Source organism: Silene latifolia, chromosome 9 (genome assembly GCF_048544455.1).
Source record: "Silene latifolia isolate original U9 population chromosome 9, ASM4854445v1, whole genome shotgun sequence".
Taxonomy (NCBI): domain Eukaryota; kingdom Viridiplantae; phylum Streptophyta; class Magnoliopsida; order Caryophyllales; family Caryophyllaceae; genus Silene; species Silene latifolia.
Window position 1 is genome coordinate 15622127 of NC_133534.1, and position 20817 is coordinate 15642943.

Sequence of the window (20817 nt, forward strand, 5' to 3'; positions counted from 1 at the left end):
CGGCGTGACAGTGTGAGCAGGCGTATTACTAATTAGGTCCAGGACCATTTTCAGTTTTGCTATGTCAACCACGTGTCCCATGATGGTGACCTGGTTGGCTGGCAGCGGCGTGTCCGGCATTATTGGCATCCCGAACTCCGGTTGGATTACTCCGCCGGTGGAGGGCTGCACGACTCCATAATTGTTGAAAGTATCATCGTGGTAGAATGCGGTTTCGTCGGTCACGACTGCGTCTTGTTGTTTTGACATCTTAGCTTTTTGGGTGGGTTTTTGTTGTTTTTTTTTTTTTTGTTTGGGAATGAATGTGACTAGCTTCTAGTATCTCTCCCCACAGACGGCGCCAATTGTTCCGGGTGTAATTCCAGAGCAAGTATAGTTACCACCCGTGGCTTGTTGAATGATGTCTTGAGTTGGATTCTCCTTTGGTCTTAATCGTTCCTCTCGGCCTCTCCTGCAACAATGAACGAACTGAGGGCTTGGCTTTGTGCCAAGCGTACTCACTCCGACGCTCAAGTCAGTAAACTTAAAGGATAAGTTGTTACTTGGCTGAATGTATATTGTAGAGAGATAAGGAAGATATTACCAGATGAATAGTGTATTTAGGTTTAGTTGTGTATTTGTTGGATCCTTTCCTCAATGAAGGTTGAGGAGTATTTATAGGCTTTCACCTTTTGTCACGTAGTGGCCAAGTGGCCAAGTGGCTAGCAGGTGGAAAGACTGATCTACCCCTCGGCCGAGGTTTCTATGGCAGGCCGGCGGGCCCTGTTGACTCACCACCGAGGGGTCTTGGATATGAGTACGCGGGTATGTGTCCCGGCTGGCCGGTTGTCATGCCGAGACCCAGGCTGGCAGGCCGATGGGCTGCATCGGCTAGGCTGTCTAAATCGTTGACTTGCTGTGGATATCTTTGACCTTGCTCAATATGTTGACTTGGTCAGCGGTGCAGAATATGCCCCATCACTTATATTAAATTTGATAATAATGAAAAAATGATGCTCAAAAGTCATAAACGCATCCTCAATTGTTTATATATTTTTGTTGGAAGGCAAAATTTATAAACCAAAATTGTTCTCATCCTTATTATTAGTAGAACTAAATGTGTCATTAATCTTCATATGATTCTATTCCAATTAAGGTAAATGTATTAAGGTTTTAGATTATTAACTAATTTATTTCTTTTTTAGTGCAAGTTCCATTAGTAGGAAGTTTTGATCACTCAACTTCATCGTATGTATTTGTTTTGTTCTCATTTAGGGTCTACCAAGGTTTGTGGTGTTGATGATGTATCACTTTTATATATACTTTTATAGCTCCTTTCATACCATTTTATATACCGTTTACGTGCCTTTATATCATTTATATGCCTTATTTCAGTGAATTGTCGATACTGCCGCTATTTTTTATTTTAATGCAGAAATGACGCATTATGAGGATAATCAAGCTAAGATGAGCATAGCGGAGTTGGCATAGTGGAATACACGGAGCATGGCACGAAGAACGAGGTAACATGAAGGCTAGAACTGGAGAAACGTAGGAATCCATCTGTGTAGCTGGTTCCTCGATCGAGTCCCTTGAGGCTCGATCGAGCAATCATCCTCGATCGAGTCACCTCAGGCTCGATCGAGGAACCTCTCTGGCAGATTTGTTTCCGGATTTTCCTAAAACAGTTATTTGTATTATAAATTAGAAACTCGTACGGGATTATTAGGTTATGCTTTTATTTTGCTTAGAACGGCTGAATACTCTCTCTAGCTTTAATCTTTCCTTGCTACGGTACTAATCTGTCCTCAATAATTAATCATTCAAGTTTATGTTATTCGATTATTGTTCTTATTTCATGTTTATAATTATGTCTTCAATTATCATCATTGTTGTTATTGCTTTAGTCATGAGTAGCTAAATTCCTCATCTAGGATGAAGGGGATCTAGGTTAATTAAAAGGGGAAAATTGATTAATTGCTAGGAAAATCATATAAGTTGTCGTTTGATTATTGTTCTTATTCTAGTTAATTGACTTAGGCCTGAGTTGTTAATTAGTGTAGCGAATTTATCCTTTCACCGACCGGGTTAGAATTAATATAGGCTGCGATAATCAAATAGACTGTATCTAATTATAGCGTCCGCATGTTAGAATCGATCCAAAGGGCATAATAGAATCGACCGATCTTGTGACCTTAGAGAGCTTGACAGATCTAGCAATTGATTAAGAGACCCCATATAATTTACTTAGTGAACCGGAAATCCTAGTCCCTAGACTTTTAATATCATTGTTTTAAACCCTTTAAATTACTTGCAATTAGTTGGTTAGATAGCAAACAAAACAAACCCCCAAGAAAACGGTTACTTTTAGACAATTTAAATATTTACAGACTGACTATTACCGCCTCGCTGTGGATTCGATACCTGTCTTACCACTAGCTATTCTTGTTAGTTTTGAGATAGTTTTATTTTGATTTGGTGATACGCCTTTAGCCATATCAAATTTGGCGCCGTTGCCGGAGAGGCAACAATTGTTTAGTTTGTTTTTGTTTATTTCGTCTCTTTGTCTCAGGGAACCTAGTTCCTTGAGACCGTTCTCACACTTTTCTTGTTAGTTCCGTGTATGCCCAGGTCGAATAGGTCCAAGATTGTTCCTTTTGATCCTGAACCAGAAAAGACTTTTCGCTACAGACGGAAATTTAATCAAGAAGTGGGTCAAGTAGAAGACTTGAGTATACTTGACGTCGAGACGGCGAGCTCAACACAGTCGGGTGATCAGTCCTACGAAGAGGACGGCATTCCCGAGACCGAGATTCCAGTTGAAACTCCTATTCCCGAGACTACCATCATGCCTACTCTAGCCAGTCACTCCGAGCCGACCTTAGCTTCTATCCCACAAGGATTTAAGCTGCCCACTACTGACAATGGAACTTTCGAAATTCGGCCATCTTACATCAATTTGGTGGAACGAAACTTATTTGGAGGGGCAGCAGCTGAGGATCCTGCGACCCATATGGAGAAATTTGTCACCTATTGTTGTTCTATTCGTTTAACAGCTGGAGTGACACAAGATCAGAAAAAGCAGGTGCTTTTTCCTTTCTCTCTGAAAGATGGAGCTGCTGAGTGGTTGAGAGACTTGGATATGGAAGGTGAAGGAATTACAGACTGGAATACCTTAGCCCTTGCTTTCTACAAGAGGTACTTCCCGCCTCAGAAGACTAATGCACTACGAAGTCAAATTACTAGTTTCAAGCAAGGAGCTACTGAAGATTTGAATGAAGCTTGGACTCGTTTCAAGCGTTTGGTCCGATCCGTTCCCCATCATGGTTTCCCTAAGTGGTTTCTTTGCAACCAATTTTATAACGGGTTGTATGACGATCATCGTGCCCTTTTGGATTCCTCTGCTAATGGGATGTTTCAGGACAACACCAATTATGCTAACGCGTGAAAGTTAATTGATTAGATTGCCACCCATACTGCCAGGTATGGAAATCCTAGGGGAAGCACGCGAGGTACTGGTGTTGATAGTGCCCTTGCGGCACAGTTAGTGACTATTTCTGCTCAGATTGTCGAGATAAAAACTACCCAATCATTGGGTAGTAAGGAGAGAGTCCATGCTATGAGTCAGCAAGTAGAGGAGTCTTGTGCTAGATGTGGTTTAGACGGTCACAGTGTAGCTGATTGCTTGAGCATATTGGAGCAGGTTAATGCCTTTCAGGCCTACAGACAAGGTGCACAAGGTACACCCTTCTCCAATTTTTATAATGAAAGAACGAAAGAGCATCCGTTCCTTCAATGGTCCAGTCAGAATGTGCAAAATCCGCAGCAGCTGCAACCACAGAAGAATACTTATGTCCCTCCCAACAGTCGTGGTAATCAACCACAAGGGGGATATCAAAGGCCAAATCAGGAGGCCAGCAGTTTAATAATCAATATCAACAGCCTCCTCAACAAACTCCTCAACAAGCTCCGAACAATGAGATGGCAGATTTGCGTAATCTTTTGCAACAAACTTTGTCAATGCAGCAGAATCAGACGGCTCAAATTTCTGAGCTAATTGCCCATAATAAGATGCTAGATAACTAGGTGGCTCATATGGCACTTCAAAATCCATCAAAACAGGCCGGGGGTCTTCCTCTTCAAGGTAAACAAGCTCACGAGCAAGCCAATGTTATTCAGCTGAGGAGCGGTACCACATATGCAAATCCCGACCTACAAAGCCTTGATAATGATGTGCCCACTGCTGATAATGAGGTACCTTACATGCATCCCAAAGGATTGGGTAATTTGGAGCTTAGTGACGATGAGAAAGAACCTGATGAAGTTGAAACACGAGATGATGGTAAAAGTAAAAAGAACGAGAAAGCTGAACCTGCTGAGGTTCCTCGATCGAGTCAGCCCAAGCTCGATCGAGGAACCAGTGTGCTCGATCGAGTCAAGTCAGGGCTCGATCGAGGCACCTCCTTGACAGACGACGGTGTTTCAAAACTTGACTCTAAGGTCAAGCAAGCCGAGCCCATTACTATTGCACTACCTTTTCCTCATCGACAACAAATATCCAAGCTGGATAAGCAGTTTGGTAAGTTTATGGAGGTCGTGAAGAATCTACAGGTAAGTGTTCCCTTCACTGAATTAATTACTCAAGTGCCGGCTTATGCAAAGTTCATGAAGGAGATTTTGACAAGGAAAAGATCCTTTGATGCGGTGGAAACTATTGCATGCTTACACTCAAAAGTGCAGCGCCATGTTGCCAATCAATTCACCACCTAAATTAAAGGACCTATGAAGTTTTTCTATCCCTTGTCATATTGGTCATCTTGCTATTAGTAAAGCTCTTTGTGACTTAGGAGCTAGCGTCAGCGTGATGCCTTAATCTATTTGTAATAAATTAAATATGGGTCAGTTGCCAGTTACTAATATGACACTTCAGATGGCCGATAGATCTGTTAAACACCCACTGGGGGTGTTGGAGGATGTTCCCGTTCATATTGGGAATTTTTTCATCCCCGTTGATTTTGTTGTCTTGGATATGGCTGAGGACAACCAAATCCCTATCATTTTGGGCATATCGTTCCTACATAATGCGGGGGCGGTTATAGATGTTAGGCAAGGGAGATTGACTCTAGCTGTGGGGGATGATACAATTGTCTTTAACTTGGAAAAAGCATTAAAACATCCTATGATAGAAGAAACTTGTCATAGTATAGATGTTGTTGATTTTACTATTGATGAGTGTCTTCCTATGTGTTTGGACAGGGATCCTCTGGAGATTGCCCTGGTTTCGGATTCAGCTGATCAGATGGGTTCATGGAGTCCAGAAGTTCATCGGATTGAGAGACTTCTAACTGGAGAGGAATACCCCCATCAAAAGGTATATAGTTTGGGTACCGCACCTAAGGAAACTGAGGTAAAGAAACATGAACTAAAGCCCATTCCCTCTCATCTAAGTATGAATTTCTTGATGATTGTGAAATGAACCCAGTAATTGTCAATGCTAGCCTAACTAAAGGTCAACTATCTGCTTTGTTGACTGTTTTAAAAACCTCATAAAAAGGCCATTGGGTATAGCATTGATGATCTGAAAGGTATTAGTCCTGATTTTTGTATGCACCGTATTCATTTGGAGGAAGGCGACAAGTCTAGTGCACAAGATCAGAGACGACTAAATCCTCCAATGCAGGAGGTGGTAAGAAAAGAGGTACATAAATTACTTGATGCTGTCATTATCTTCTCTATATCTGATTCTAAATGGGTCAGTCCTGTCCAAGTTGTACCTAAGAAGGGAGGTACTACAGTAGTAAAGAATGATAAGAATGAGTTGATTGCTACTAGACTTGTTACAGGGTGGAGGATGTGCATTGACTATAGGAAGTTGAACACTACTACTAAGAAAGACTACTTCCCACTTCCTTACATTGACCAAATGTTAGAGAGATTAGCATGTCATAGTTATTTCTGTTACCTAGATGGCTACTCCAGTTTTTTTCAGATACCCATTCATCCTGACGATCAGGAAAAGACCACTTTCACATGTCCATATGGTGTATTTGCTTATAGGAGGATGCCCTTTGGTTTATGTAACGCTCCTGCTACTTTTCAGCGTTGTATGATGGCCATATTTTCTGATTACATAGAGTCTATCATGGAAGTTTTTATGGATAATTTCAGTGTGTATGGTACTGATTTTGATGTTTGCTTGAGAAACTTGACTAAAATTTTGCAGCGCTGTAAGGAGAGCAACCTTGTTCTCAACTGGGAGAAGTGCCACTCCATGGTTACTGAAGGGGTGGTACTCGGTCACTTGGTGTCAGGTAAGGGTATTCAAGTGTACAAAGCTAAGGTTGAGGTAATTGAGCAACTCCCGTACCCGGTTAATGTTAAGAGTGTGCGTAGTTTTCTTGGTCATGCAGAGTTCTATCGCCGCTTTTTTAAGGATTTCTCTAAAATTGCTCAACCTCTAACTCGGCTACTTCATAAAGATACACCTTTTGTGTTTACTGATGAGTGTGTTAAGTCCTTTGACGGGATTAAACAAGCTTTTATCTCAGCTCCCATACTCCGATCTCCGGATTGGAGCCTTCCTTTTGAGATTATGTGCGACGCCAGTGACTATGCAGTTGGAGTTGTTTTGGGGCAGCGAAAGGATAAGGTGTTACATGCCATCTACTATGCAAGTAAGACTCTTGATGATGCGCAAATCAACTATGCTACTACGGAGAAGGAGCTTCTTGCAGTTGTCTATTCTTTAGACAAATTTAGAGCTTATCTTGTTGGTTCTAAAGTTATTGTTCACACTGATCATGCAGCTTTAAAATATCTTTTAACCAAACAAGAGGCTAAGCCACGACTTATTAGATGGATTTTGTTGTTACAAGAATTTGATTTAGAAATTCGTGATAAGTCCAGTCTTTGAGAATGTTGTTGAGATCATTTGTCTAAATTTGAGATTTGCAGGAAGAGAGATTTTGCCCATTGATGACTCTTTTCCAGATGACCAACTTCTAGCTGTAGCTGCAAATACTCCATGGTTTGCAGATTATGTCAATTACTTGGTAGGAGGTATGCTTCCTCCTAACTTATCCTATCAGCAGAAGAAGAGATTTTTGCATGATGTGAAGCGGTATTTCTGGGACGATCCATATCTATTCCGGGAGTGCGCAGACGGTATCTACAGACGATGTATTCCAGAGGGTGAGGTACGTGCCATCCTTTCTCATTGTCACTCTTCTTCTTATGGTGGTCATCATGGTCCTTCTAGGACATTTGCTAAGGTAATGCAATCGGATTTTTATTGGCCTACTATCTTAAAGGATGTTACTACTTTTGTCCGTTCTTGTGATGCGTGTCAAAGGATGGGCAATATCTCGCAAAGGCTTGAGATGCCTCAAACTGGAATCTTCGAGGTGGAGATTTTTGATGTTTGGGGGCATTAATTACCAAGGGTCATTCCCTACTTCTCATGGGAATCAGTATATATTAGTAGCTTTAGATTATGTTTCTAAATGGGTGGAGGCAATTGCCACCCCCACTTGTGATGCTAAATCTGTTGTTAAGATGTTTCAGAAAATTATCTTTCCACGGTTTGGAGTGCCTCGCGCGGTGATTAGTGATGGAGGAAAGCATTTCAATGAGCGTCATCTTAATTCTCTCTTGAAGAAATATGGCGTTACACGCCGTAGAGGGTTGTCTTATCATCCTCAAACCAATGGACAAGTAGAGGTTTCTAACAGAGAGCTGAAACAGATCTTAGAGAAGGTAGTAAGCAAGAACAGAAAGGATTGGAGTCGGAAGCTAGATGACACCTTGTGGGCTTACCGTACTGCATTCAAGACACCGATTGGAACATCGCCTTACCGTCTAGTCTATGGCCAATCTTGCCATTTACCTGTGGAGGTTGAGTACAAGGCTATGTGTGCCATAAAGGAGCTGAATATGGATCACTCACTGGCGGGTGAGAAACGACTGATGCAGTTGAATGAACTTGATAAATTTCGACTGCATGCCTATGATAGTGCTAAAGTGTACAAGGAGCGAACGAAGAAGTGGCATGACAATCATATTTTACCAAGGGAATTTCATGTGTAATATTACGGATTTTTATAAGCTAAGTACTCGACCGAGTAGAGCCTACCCGGCCGAGTAGTGTCAAAAGTGTATTCTGTTTGAGTTCTGCCGAGGAATACTCGGCCGAGTATGATGAATAATCGACCGAGTAGAGGATACTCGGCCGAGTATACACTTTACTCGACCGAGTATCCGATCTGGTGAGTAATATTTCAGCGGTTTGATGCGGGAGTGTTTAGGGTTATTTAATTGTGAAAAACAGTTTCTAAGCGTCATTTGCAACCCTAATCATTTTACGATACTCTAATCACTCCCTAATCTTCCACTGTGTGTGCAATCGTCGTAGCCTTTGTGTTCAATCTTTCGTTCTACCGTTGGTAAGTTCTTATTTCCCATTTCATTTATGTTATTCTTAGGGTTTACTGTATATATGAAATTGGGAAAAGGGGAATTGTGCAATGTGTAATTGTGCTATGTGGTTATTGTATAGGAGAAGACTTCGTAGAGGAGCCATTCTAATTGTCCGGTTTCCCATATTGCTGTTGTTGCTAAGGTAGGGTTTCCCCTACTCAGTACTGTTAATTGATTAAGATTGTATTTGTTTCATAATTGTTGTTATCTGCTGATCATCGGAGGATGGGTGTTGTGGTGACGGTGTTGATGTGGTTGTGTTGTGACGGTTGTGGTGTTGTGACAGCTGTGATGCTGTGGTGTGTGTGATTGTGGTGGAGTCACTTGCGGGAGTGGCTTCACACCCTAGTTCGCCCTCCGTGGAACCCGTCATGGGAGGGGATGTGCACATTAAGGGATAAGTATTGTTAGTCGCTCGTTGAGGAGCTGGACTTTGTGGGGATGGGCTGCGGTCCCCCACTGGCGGAGTGGATTACCTGTTGCGATGGGTAATTTGGCAGGGCTACACACTTCGGTGTGTAGTCGGTTACTGTGGAGGATGACCAGCCGGTTACATTGTTTGCTTGTCTTTTATTGATTGAATGGTACTGACCCCATTGTTGTTGTTTGTGGAATTTGCAGTGATCCATTCGGGGATGGTGAGCAGGCTTGACAGGTATTGCTTTTGGTGAGCTTGGGCGGTCATGGGGGAGTCGTCTTCACCAGTTATAACATCACAGTCTCGAGTCTTAGTTATGACTTTATAGTTGTCAGCTGTTGGATTTATTTTATTAGTTTGGATTTGGATTTTGGCAATGTAAACAATTACACTTTTCAGTATTTCCAATAAATGTGTTAGGACAGACGCTTTTGATACGTACTAACCTCGGGCAACCGAGATGGTAACACTCTTTCATGGCTGGGTGGTCCTGATAAGGCACCTTGGTATGAGGGGGTGTTACATCATGTTGGTGAGAAAGTTCTCTTATTTAACTCTCGTTTGCGTTTGTTTCCAGGTAAGCTGAGGAGTAGATGGTCTGGACCGTTCACTGTTGCTGATGTGAACAAATTTGGGTCAGTTACACTGCAAACTGACAAAGGAGAGACCTTCAAAGTGAACGGGCAACGACTGAAAGTCTACTATGAAGGAGCTCATGTTGGAGTAATAGAGGCCCTTGACCTCTTTACCATTGATTCTTCTTACTGATGAAGAATTACGGTCGTGCGGGACCGCAAAAACCAGCGCTACCGAGAGGCAGCTCGGATATTGTAATTTATTAATTTGTAGTTAGGATTTAAAATTAATTATTGCATTTACATTTAAATTTTCCTTGAATTTTGAGAGAAGAGAGGAGGGAATTTCATATGTTTTCTAAGTATTTTGTGCAGGATTTGACGGAATTTGAAGTTAGGAATCACAAAGAACGAAAAAAGGACGCCAGCAGTAGGTTCCTCGATCGAGTCAGACTAGGCTCGATCGAGGCACCAACGTGCTCGATCGAGTGCAAGCTGGGCTCGATCGAGGCACCAAGTGGTCAATTAAAAACACCTTAAAACGAGAGTTGGCTTATCCTGATTTTGGTTCCTCGATCGAGTCACCTCAGGCTTGATCGAGGCACCTAGCTGAACCGGGTTCTGCGTATTTTTCCAACCGGTTTTTCTTTATGATTTGTTCTTAATAATTCCAATCCTTTCTTTACTCCGTCACTTTTCCTGCATCTTTCGACTGCTATACTCCTCTTTCTCTCTTAATTCTTCATCATTCATCATCAAATCTCTCATAAAACTTGTGTTTGTTTGCTTATTAAGTGATTACATCAATCTTTTGTGATTATTTTTGCAATTTCATTGCTCTATTTGGTAAGGTAAGTCCCGATTTGCTCTCTTATTATTCCGGAAAATCTGAAATTTCTTGCTTAAATCTTGAGTTTATTGCTTTGAATCTTCCATTGCTCATATACAATTGCTATTTCCCTACTTTTTAGCCCTTTATTTGTTGAATTAAATGCCTAATTTGCTAATTTGGGAATTAGGGTTCTTCAAAATCTGGGTTGAATTTATGCATTAAATTGGTTAGAAATTGTGTTCTTATTCTTGGAATCTTCATTATTTGATATATAATCATGATCCCCTAGCTTTGTGGATGGTTTAATTGTGATTTTGGATCTTAAAAATTGATTTTTCGACCCATATTTGCCAAAAAAAACGGGACTGTTTTTGCCTTTTGATTGGGGTATGATTGTATACTTGTCTATTTTGCAGATAATGTCGTCTACTAGGCAAGGAAACAAGAGGACACGGGAGAGAAGCGCTTCTATTCGTCAACCGGAGGTGATACCGGAGGTAGTGGAGTCTTCCGAGGAGGAGGACTTATCACCTTTTGATGATTATCCTTTTGTTGAGTTCCGTGACAAGGAGCAAAGGGATAGGTTCAAGTTTTTGATGACTAAATTCATGAGTGCCACTAGGTGTGTGGACCGAAAAATATTGCGAACCTTGAAGATAGATGATATTATGTTGGGTATGTTCGTTGAAATTGGTTTACAGGGTCTTTTTCTACTTCACGAGTTATCTTATCCTGCTTTGACCCTTGAGTTTTTGAGCTCATATGCCTACTTCCCCAATGACCATCTTATTCGGTTTAGATTGCTTAATGTAGAACGGTCTTTGAGTTTTGACCGTCTTTCCGAAATTCTGGGGATTGATAAGCACACCGATGGAGATTTATATAATGGTAGTGGGATGTCTGCAGTCCGATATTTCCCTTTGTTTACTGGCTATGAGGATGCAGACGTTAGTAGTATGTCTTTGTTGGATGTCCAACATGTTTGCCTTCGACTTTTCCTACGGTATTGGAGTTACTTGCTTTACGGGAGGCATGACAAGAGCAAGGCCTCTTCCTTAGAGGTCTTGATTCTAGTTAGTTACCTGAACCCATTTCAGGAGAGGACATTCCAGTTTTCTCCCCTTGCTCTTGTGTGCCAAGCTTTTGATCGTATGATTGGGAGATATGGGGATCTAGATTGTGGTGCCCTCATCACTAGGATTGCTCGGGTTGTATGTGATTTTCGGGGGGATGACCCCTACGAGCCTATGGATGACCATGAGCCCTTAGCTGATGACGACCACCTACGTTACGATATCTCTTACATTGACATTAGGAACGGGAAGGATCATTATTGGAAGGCCCAGGGTCATTCTTACATGCTTTTGCCTTGTGACCGTTTGCCGGTTGTGGACCCTCTTGAGGAGAGTACAGCCAGGGAGAGACCCCCACCTGTCACTTATTTGATCCCACAAGACCTCTTGGTCACTTTTCCCAGTTCCAGTACTACTACTACTACTGGTGGGCGTCGGAGACGTCGCCAGCCTGCCACCCACTTACCTTGTTCTTACCAGCCCACTCCTCCTCCTCCACCTCCTACAACCTATCCTACCCAGGGCTATCACTTTGACCCAGTCATTGCGAGAGAGGTGAGGATTCATGAGGGTATCAACACCGCATTGACTGAGCGTCGTATGTGGGAGCAGATGGAGGTTATGACTTTTGCTGCGGGGGAACAGTACACGAGCACTTCTCCTAGCTACTACACCACACCTAGTGATGATAGCCGTGTCTTCCACCTTTATGGAGTGACTCCTGCTGAGTTTGGACAGTTTAGTACTGATTATGGTGCTTTGGGTCGTCCTTTCTACACTCCAGTCCATCCCCACCAGCCTTCTTCTGTCTTTCCCGAGGATGTGGGTGTTCCTCTTTCACAGCGTGGGCAGTTTGGTCAGTTTGGAGCTTCCACTTCTGCTGCAGCAGCTATTCCAGGAGGCGGCCATTCTAGAGGCCGTAGTAGACGAGCCGACCGTTCTAGAGGCCGTGGTACCCCTGCTACTAACCCTGAGCTGCTGGCTACGTATGCTGAGATTGATGACTTCGATGAAGCTAACCTTGATGATGATGATGATGATGATGGAGCCCAGTAGTGACAGCTGGTCACTACATCTCTCACTTTCCAGCTGGTTTGGGGGAGGCTTCTGCATTACAGCTGGTATTATCTTTCCTGTTTTTGTTTTATTGCATTTCTTATTTTCCCTCTTCCCTTTGTTAGTTGTGTCCCATAGGTTCTTTGTATTTACGTGTGATTGCTATAAACAGAGGCGTCACAATGAGGACACTGTGACATTTAGGTTTGGGGGAGAGTATTTATTTCTGTTGTGTGTTTATTTTATTGTTGTGTGTAAAAAAAAATCCAAAAAAATTGAAAAATTTATAAAATACAAAAAACATGTTTTGTTTATTTTGAGTCGAGTTTTGGTGAATTGTTTAGCAATGATGATAATTTGCTTTGTCTTTGCATTTGAATCACATCTAGTTGTCCATGTACATTGTTTTGACCCGTTAGCTATGATGAACAAAGATCTTTACTCAAGTCTTCACCGTCACAATATGTCTTATACCGAGTAGATTTGACTTTATTTTGTTGGTAAACCACTTAAATTTCTAAGGTCTTTAGAGCTTCCTTGGCCGAGAACATTAATAAACCGATCTCATTGTTATTTAGGCTGAAGAGTGTGGTATCCTTGTGGAATATGTAATATCAAACTGCATAAGTGTGGCATTAGTTTCTTAGCTATTGCGCGTTCATATGATTGAGTACACGAGGAAAGGCGGTTCTTTTTGTTCAAATATGCCATACATTACCCAGTTTTTGTTAGCCCGTTTGAACCATGTAGCAATTTTATATCCTATTTCTTAGCTACATTCCAGAATTTGCCTACCTTTTTCGGGACAGTCGCAGTTGCTTGAGTCTTTATTGTTATAGCTTCTTTGGTTGGGTTGGGACTTTTATTGTCATGTGGGTAGTAGCTATCTTTTTGTAGCAATTGTGTGACCTCCTATGTTGAAAAAGAAAAATATTATGAAGCAATCGGAAAAAAAAAAAGAGAAAAAAAAAAGAACAAAAAAGAAAAAAAAGAGATGAAAAAAAAAGTCGAAAAAAGAAAGAAAGAAAAGAAAAAGAAAAAATTATTGCTTTATCAAGTTTTGTTAGGAGGTCATGAGTGGTAATTACTGGAGTCTAATGCACATTTGGAGAGCCTTTTCATTCTCTCATATATTGTAAAAGTTGAGATAATTTCTTCAGTTGGATGATTGTTTTATTTATTATTAGATTTGGCTATTGGTTTAGCGCTACGACTACCGTCTGAGCCTCACATACCCATACGTGCTTTTGCACAAGCCACTTCTATACCCATGCCACTTTACGACCATTCTGTCCTTGATACGTGTACTTGGTCTATATTGTGAATGCGCATTAGTTGGAGAATCTTCTATCACTTTAGATTGCATGCATATTTCATAAGTTGAGTGAGTGTCTTTATTCTTTCTATCTTACATATATCTCACCCCTTATGAGTGCATGAGTGAAACTGCGAGAATCCGACAAAATTGTCTTGCAAGGTTGAAAAGCATTTGGCTGAGTCTCGGTATCATGTCACATCTTGAGTAGAGCTTCGTTAATCTATTACCCGTGCCTTTGAATTTGTTTTATTGGCACATTTTTTTTGGTCATTACTTTGTTGTAGATGTGGATAGCTAGGATTTGTATGTGCCTAGACATTTGCTCTGAGTTATTCATTCACCATATGTTTGTTTGTCCTTTGTTTGGTTTGATTGCTTTGCTTGAGGGCAAGCAAAGGTTTGGTTTGGGGGAGTTTGATGTATCACTTTTATATACTTTTATAGCTCCTTTCATACAATTTTATATACCGTTTACGTGCCTTTATATCATTTATATGCCTTATTTCAGTGAATTGTCGATACTGCCGCTATTTTATGTTTTAATGCAGAAATGACGCATTATGAGGATAATCAAGCTAAGATGAGCATAGCGGAGTTGGCATAGTGGAATACACGGAGCATGGCACGAAGAACGAGGTAGCATGAAGGCTAAAAGTGAAGAAACGTAGGAATCCATCTGTGTAGCTGGTTCCTTGATCGAGTCCCTTGAGGCTCGATCGAGCAATCATCCTCGATCGAGTCACCTCAGGCTCGATCGAGGAACCTCTCTGGCAGATTTGTTTCCGGATTTTCCTAAAACAGTTATTTGTATTATAAATTAGAAACTCGTACGAGATTATTAGGTTATGCTTTTATTTTGCTTAGAACGGCTGAATACTCTCTCTAGCTTTAATCTTTCCTTGCTACGGTACTAATCTTTCCTCAATAATTAATCATTTAAGTTTATGTTATTCGATTATTGTTCTTATTTCATGTTTATAATTATGTCTTCAATTATCATCATTGTTGTTATTGCTTTAGTTATGAGTAGCTAAATTCCTCATATAGGATGAAGGGGATATAGGTTAATTAAAAAGGGAAAATTGATTAATTATTGCTAGGGAAATCATATAAGTTGTCGTTTGATTATTGTTCTTATTCCAGTTAATTGACTTAGGCCTGAGTTGTTAATTAGTGTAGCGAATTTATCCTTTCACCGACCGGGTTAGAATTAATATAGGTTGCGATAATCAAATAGACTGTATCTAATTATAGCGACCGCATGTTAGAATCGATCCAAAGGGCATAATAGAATCGACCGATCTTGTGACCTTAGACAGCTTGACAGATCTAGCAATTGATTAAGAGACCCCATATAATTTACCTAGTGAACCGGAAATCCTAGACTTTTAATATCATTGTTTTAAACCCTTTAAATTACTTGCAATTAGTTGGTTAGATAACAAACAAAACAAACCCCCAAGAAAACGGTTACTTTTAGACAATTTAAATATTTACAGATTGACTATTACCGCCTCCCTGTGGATTCGATACCTGTCTTACCACTAGCTATTCTTGTTAGTTTTGAGATAGTTTTATTTTGATTTGGTGATACGACTTTAGCCATATCAGTTGACCTATTCAAATGTTAACATACTTAGGGGGCATTTGGTTTAGGGTATTCAGGAAAGGGAAAGAGAATCAAAGGGGGTGATACCCTTTGTTTGTGTTTGTTTGAGCAAAAGAATGATACTCTTTACTTCATCCTTACCCCCACTCTCCTCTAAACTCTTACCCGCCCCCCCCCCCCCTCCCCCCTCCCCTCCCCCCCACCCGCCCCCCTCCCAAGGTATCAATTTCCTTTCCCCCATTCACCCAGACCTTCACACATCACCAACACCCACAACTAACCGCCACAACCATGACTGCCATCACCATGTACGGCCCACTCTCCGGCGACCTTGCGACACCGGAGATGACACAAATCACTGGCCGGCGTCCCCACCATAACCCATCGCTCCTCCCCTTCTTATGCGAAAATCAACCCACCACCATTAGAAACACCAACTCCAAAACCTTAAAAAACTCCCCCACCACTCGAAATCCCCTCCCCCACCCATGAAACCACCAGATCTGGTGGTTTTGTGGGTGGGGGAGGGGATTTCGAGTGGTGGGGGAGCTTTTTAAGGTTTTGGGTTTGGTGCACATTAATGACGGTGGGAATGCGTCAGGGTATGGAGGGGCGTGAAGGTGGTGCTGGCAAAAAAGGGTCGGCGCCGGCATTCACTTGTGGTGGAGGTGGACGGTGGTAGTGTTAGTAGTGGCGGTTGATGGTGGTTATTGGGAAAATAGTTGGTGGATATATTTTAAGGATTAATTGATATAATTACTCTGAACTATGAATGTATCGCTTAAAATACTCTGAACTCTATTTTAACTAGCAATAAAACCAACTAATACCTTCTTTTACTTTCATTACAATATGTAACTGGCTACCTGCTTAACAGGTGAATAACTATCTATCCCTCTTTTAACCCCTTTTTTTGGTACAAAAATGCCACACAAAATATGAAGATCAGAAAAAATTGAATGAGTACTGCATAATCCATACTGCATAAGTTCATTGATGATCCTCACCTTTGTACAACACACAACACCACCATATACAACTTCTACAATTTAAAATTTACGAAACCAAGCCAAACAAATTTACAAATTCTTCTTCTTACTCTTCCTCTTTTTATTTTCTCCATTTTTTCTCCCTCATTTTGGGGATTTCGATTTTGACCCTTATCATCTGGGTTCGTGGGTTGGATGGGTTGGTCTAATATTCTCGGATTTGATTATCTAAGTTTTTGTGATATGGGTTTTGATTTTCTAGGGTTTTGTGATCTGGGTTCTGCGAATTGGGGGAAATTGAAGAAATGAGTTTTCGGAATTGGGGGAAATTGAAGACATGGTTGAGATTGAGGGAGGTGGGTTTTTGTTGTTAGGGTTTCAGGGTGTTGATGTTATTGCTAAATTAGCTTCCATGGAGGCTTTTTTACGGTTTATTATATGGGAGATGATGTTTGTGGATGCTCCCATGGAGTATTATAGCTATAAGTACATGGGAGATGACTTGAGAAACAATGCATTATTAGACTGGAAAAAAGGAGATTTAATTCATAATATTCTTCTTTGTTATCGCCTTTTCTTAGTATAAATGAAGAATGGAGAAGATTGGAAAAAGATGAATGGAGAAGAAAGAAAGAAGGGGTAAAGGAAGAAGATAAAGAAGACTAATAAATGGGTAAAAATTGGGGCACCGGCAAAATTACCTACTATTATAAGTTAACAAAATACCGGTTCTATTCAAAGTTGAGAGGGGCACTAGTTGGTTATATTGATGGTTAAAATAAAGTTTGGAGTATTTTGAGCAGCACACCCATAGTTGAGAGTATTCCTATCAATTAATCCATATTTTAATGGCATTCCCTTACTTATCTTAACCAAACAAAGAGTTAAATTATGGGTATTCTCATTCTTTTCCCCCTCTTACCCTTTCTTGATTTAATTCTCTTTCCCTTTCCCGTACCAAACACCCCCTTACATCTCTAAGACTTCATTCCTATTTCCTCTTTCTTTCTCTATTTAAGAGGAAGTTTAAGTTAATAACGATAATATTGTATAAAATAAATTCCGCTGTTTTGTTGGTTAATTCGCGGTAATTACTGAGCTACTTTTTTATAGGGACGATTCATTGGAGAAAGAAGACTATATGGAGAAGTAAAATTTTAGGATTGCTTAAAGAGCTATATATTAAAAACTAAGTGTAAGATTGACGACATCAACGTGAATTAGTAATAGTTTTTTAGTTTTTTTTTTCAACTGTATTTTTTTTATTTTGGAATTTGTTGATTTTTTTCATCATTTTACCTTTGAAAAAATAACACTCTTTAATTTATCGACTTTGATCTTTATGTTAACATGTCAATGCCCATATTTTTAGTACACGATCTATCATGAATTATTCATGAGGTAATCTTACTATGTGATTTGATATTTTATAAAGTCTCAATTACTAGAAACACTAAAAATATCACACTAAAAACAAAATATCCCGTGAAATTCACGGGCCACAAAACTAGTTCTATTCCTTATTACCTAACGTTTTCTAATGAAAAAGAAATGTAAAATAAAGTAAATATGTAAAATATATAAATGAATGGATGGTAATGATATTTTATAACTGAATTTTACATATTGCCTTTAGTCAATTAGAGACGATATGAATAATGCGCAGAAAGCGCTATGTTTAAATACAACTTATGTTTATCTTACTAATTAGGCTAAAATTACAAGTTTATTTTCTTAAATGCAATGGAGTTTGTTAAACTTTTAACAAATAATACATTTACAATTCTTGTCGATTCGTCGGTCTTGCAACATCGTCCTTGTAAATTCAATTGATTTCCAACGTATTGGGAAAAATATTATTGAAATGATTTTTGTATAACGAAAGACGTAAGTGATATACTTAAACTATTATCAAAGAGTTGATGACATGTGACTTATACAAATAAAATTTTAGACTAAATACGCATTCAATAATTTTAAAAATAATGTTTTTGTGAGCAATTTTTTAGAGGATATACGAGAAAATGTATTTGTTAAACAATGGATATCATTCTAGTTTCATTTCTATATCTCTTGTCAATTAGAGTCATCTCTATATCTTTTATTGTTGGTGAACTTTTATGTGAGGAGCTTTAACGCCTATCCCAATGAATTTCAAAGAAATAAGGATGCACAATTTGTATTATTATACTTATTCCATTTTTTAATTATCACCTCATTTGCTTGTGTGCAATAATTAAGATTAAGAAGAGATAAAAACCAATTGAAAATAAAAGGAAAACGTTTGCAATTGATGGAGTAATGTGAGAATTTTACCCTTAAACGATGACATTATTTTGTAATTTTTAAAAAAAGTTATAAGAAACATTTGGTAAAAAGTACGTCCCAAAGTAGAAATTAAAGAAAAAGGGTGATAATATAAAAATGGACACAACAAAAGAGAAGTGGAGTGATAAATAAAAAAATATTCGTAACAATTGATTATGAGAAAACAAAAATATATACAAACAATCCCATTTGGGACTTTCAAAAAAAAAATATATACAAACAAAAAAAGTAAACATTTCTCGAAGAAAAATTGAGAGTGCTAGAAGAAAATATTTGATGAAAATAAATATTTAAGGGTTTGAAAGCATTCAAAATGGAACAATGGATTTCAATCAAAAACCATGCAAAATATTTACCTTGATCCGCATTAAAAGATCTGATTTATATCCTTGGAGCATATAACTTCAACACTTCCATTAAGACATTTGATTTATAATCTGTTTGTCGACTAAGATATTTGATTTATAAAGTTGAAGAGTACATGGAAAACTAATAAAGTGCACGAAAGGGTATAAGACAATTTAGTACAATTTACAAAATTTGTCAATTAATATTCCAAGGGTTGGAATATATAATGTAACATGTCACTAATAATTAGAGATTCATACTATAATTTGATATTGTGCATACATTATAATAATAATAATAATAATAATAATAATAATAATAATAATAATAATAATAATAATAATAATAATAATAATAATAATAATAATAAAAGGAAAACTCGATGAAAATAAAAAAATATATTCAAGTCAAAAGATAATTGGAAAGAAGTTTCATAACCATTATTTCCAGATTTCATGCAATGTTTTTGATATGTGAGTATGTCATCCTCCTACAATTTTAATACAAACACAAAAAAAATTTAAATAAGATTCTAACTATTAATTAATTCAAAACATAATAAGAATAAAAAAGTTAAATAATTCAATTGGTTATATATGCATAATTTACCTACTAACTTTTTGGATAAAAATGAAAAATATGATTGTTGTAATATTTTATACAAGGAAATTTTTGTAATTAATTTCAATAATTTATTTGAGAGAATAAGAATGTTGTGTGAACTAAGGGGGAGATAAAAAATTATGGTGAAATAAATACAAAGTATAATAATTGTGAGGAAAACCCAAAAGACCATCTATTAAAAAAAAGAAAAAAAAAAGTTAAATGAATAGGTAGATTAATACCAAATTTATGAGAGGAAAATAAAGAGTTTGTATTAATTTGTTTTTTTGTGTTTGTCACTAATATCTTTTATTTTGTTTGTATTTTATAAGCATGTAACACATGGTATTTAGATATTACTTTTAGTTAGATAATTACTTACTTTTAGTTAGATAATTAAGTAATTAATATAATTGAATTATTATTAACCAATAGAAAAATTACACGTGAATTAAAATTAAATGCTTTAAGTAGGCTTTTAACTATATTGTATAGATAAAATGCAAAGAAAAATAACATAAAATATGACACTTAAAATTGCTTAACATGACACGCGTCAAATAATAAACTACTCATCTTGCCTTTTTATTATATTGTATAGATACTAATAGTTAAGTCATTTATCATACTAAATTTTGAAAAAAACAATTAATTTGGATTAAATTTTAAAGGTTAATTAAACAATAAAAGTGGAATGGAGAAGGTCTGATTTAAATTATCCTTTACATGATATAATTTCATGAACTAAATACATGGTATTACTACCCTTTTAAAATTCTATTATTAGTGTTTAATTTACTTATTATTTACATAATTTGTTTGTAAATTGTTTAAATTAAATAAATATTTTCTTTTCCATATATTTTATATTTTCCAAAACCTTATCCTTTACGTGGAATAATTTCATGAACTAAATACCTGGTATTACTACTGTTCCGGGTGTAATTCCAGATCAAGTATAGTTACCACCCTTGGCTTGTTGAATGATGTCTTGAGTTGGATTCTCCTTTGGTCTCAATCGTTCCCCACGGCCTCTCCTGCAACAATGAACGAACTGAGGGCTTGGCTTTGTGCCAAGCGTACTCACTCCGACGCTCAAGTCAGTAAACTTAAGAGATAAGTTGTTACTTGGCTGAATGTGTATTGTAGAGAGATAAGGAAGATATTACCAGATGAATAGTGTATTTAGGTTTAGTTGTGGATTAGTTGGGATC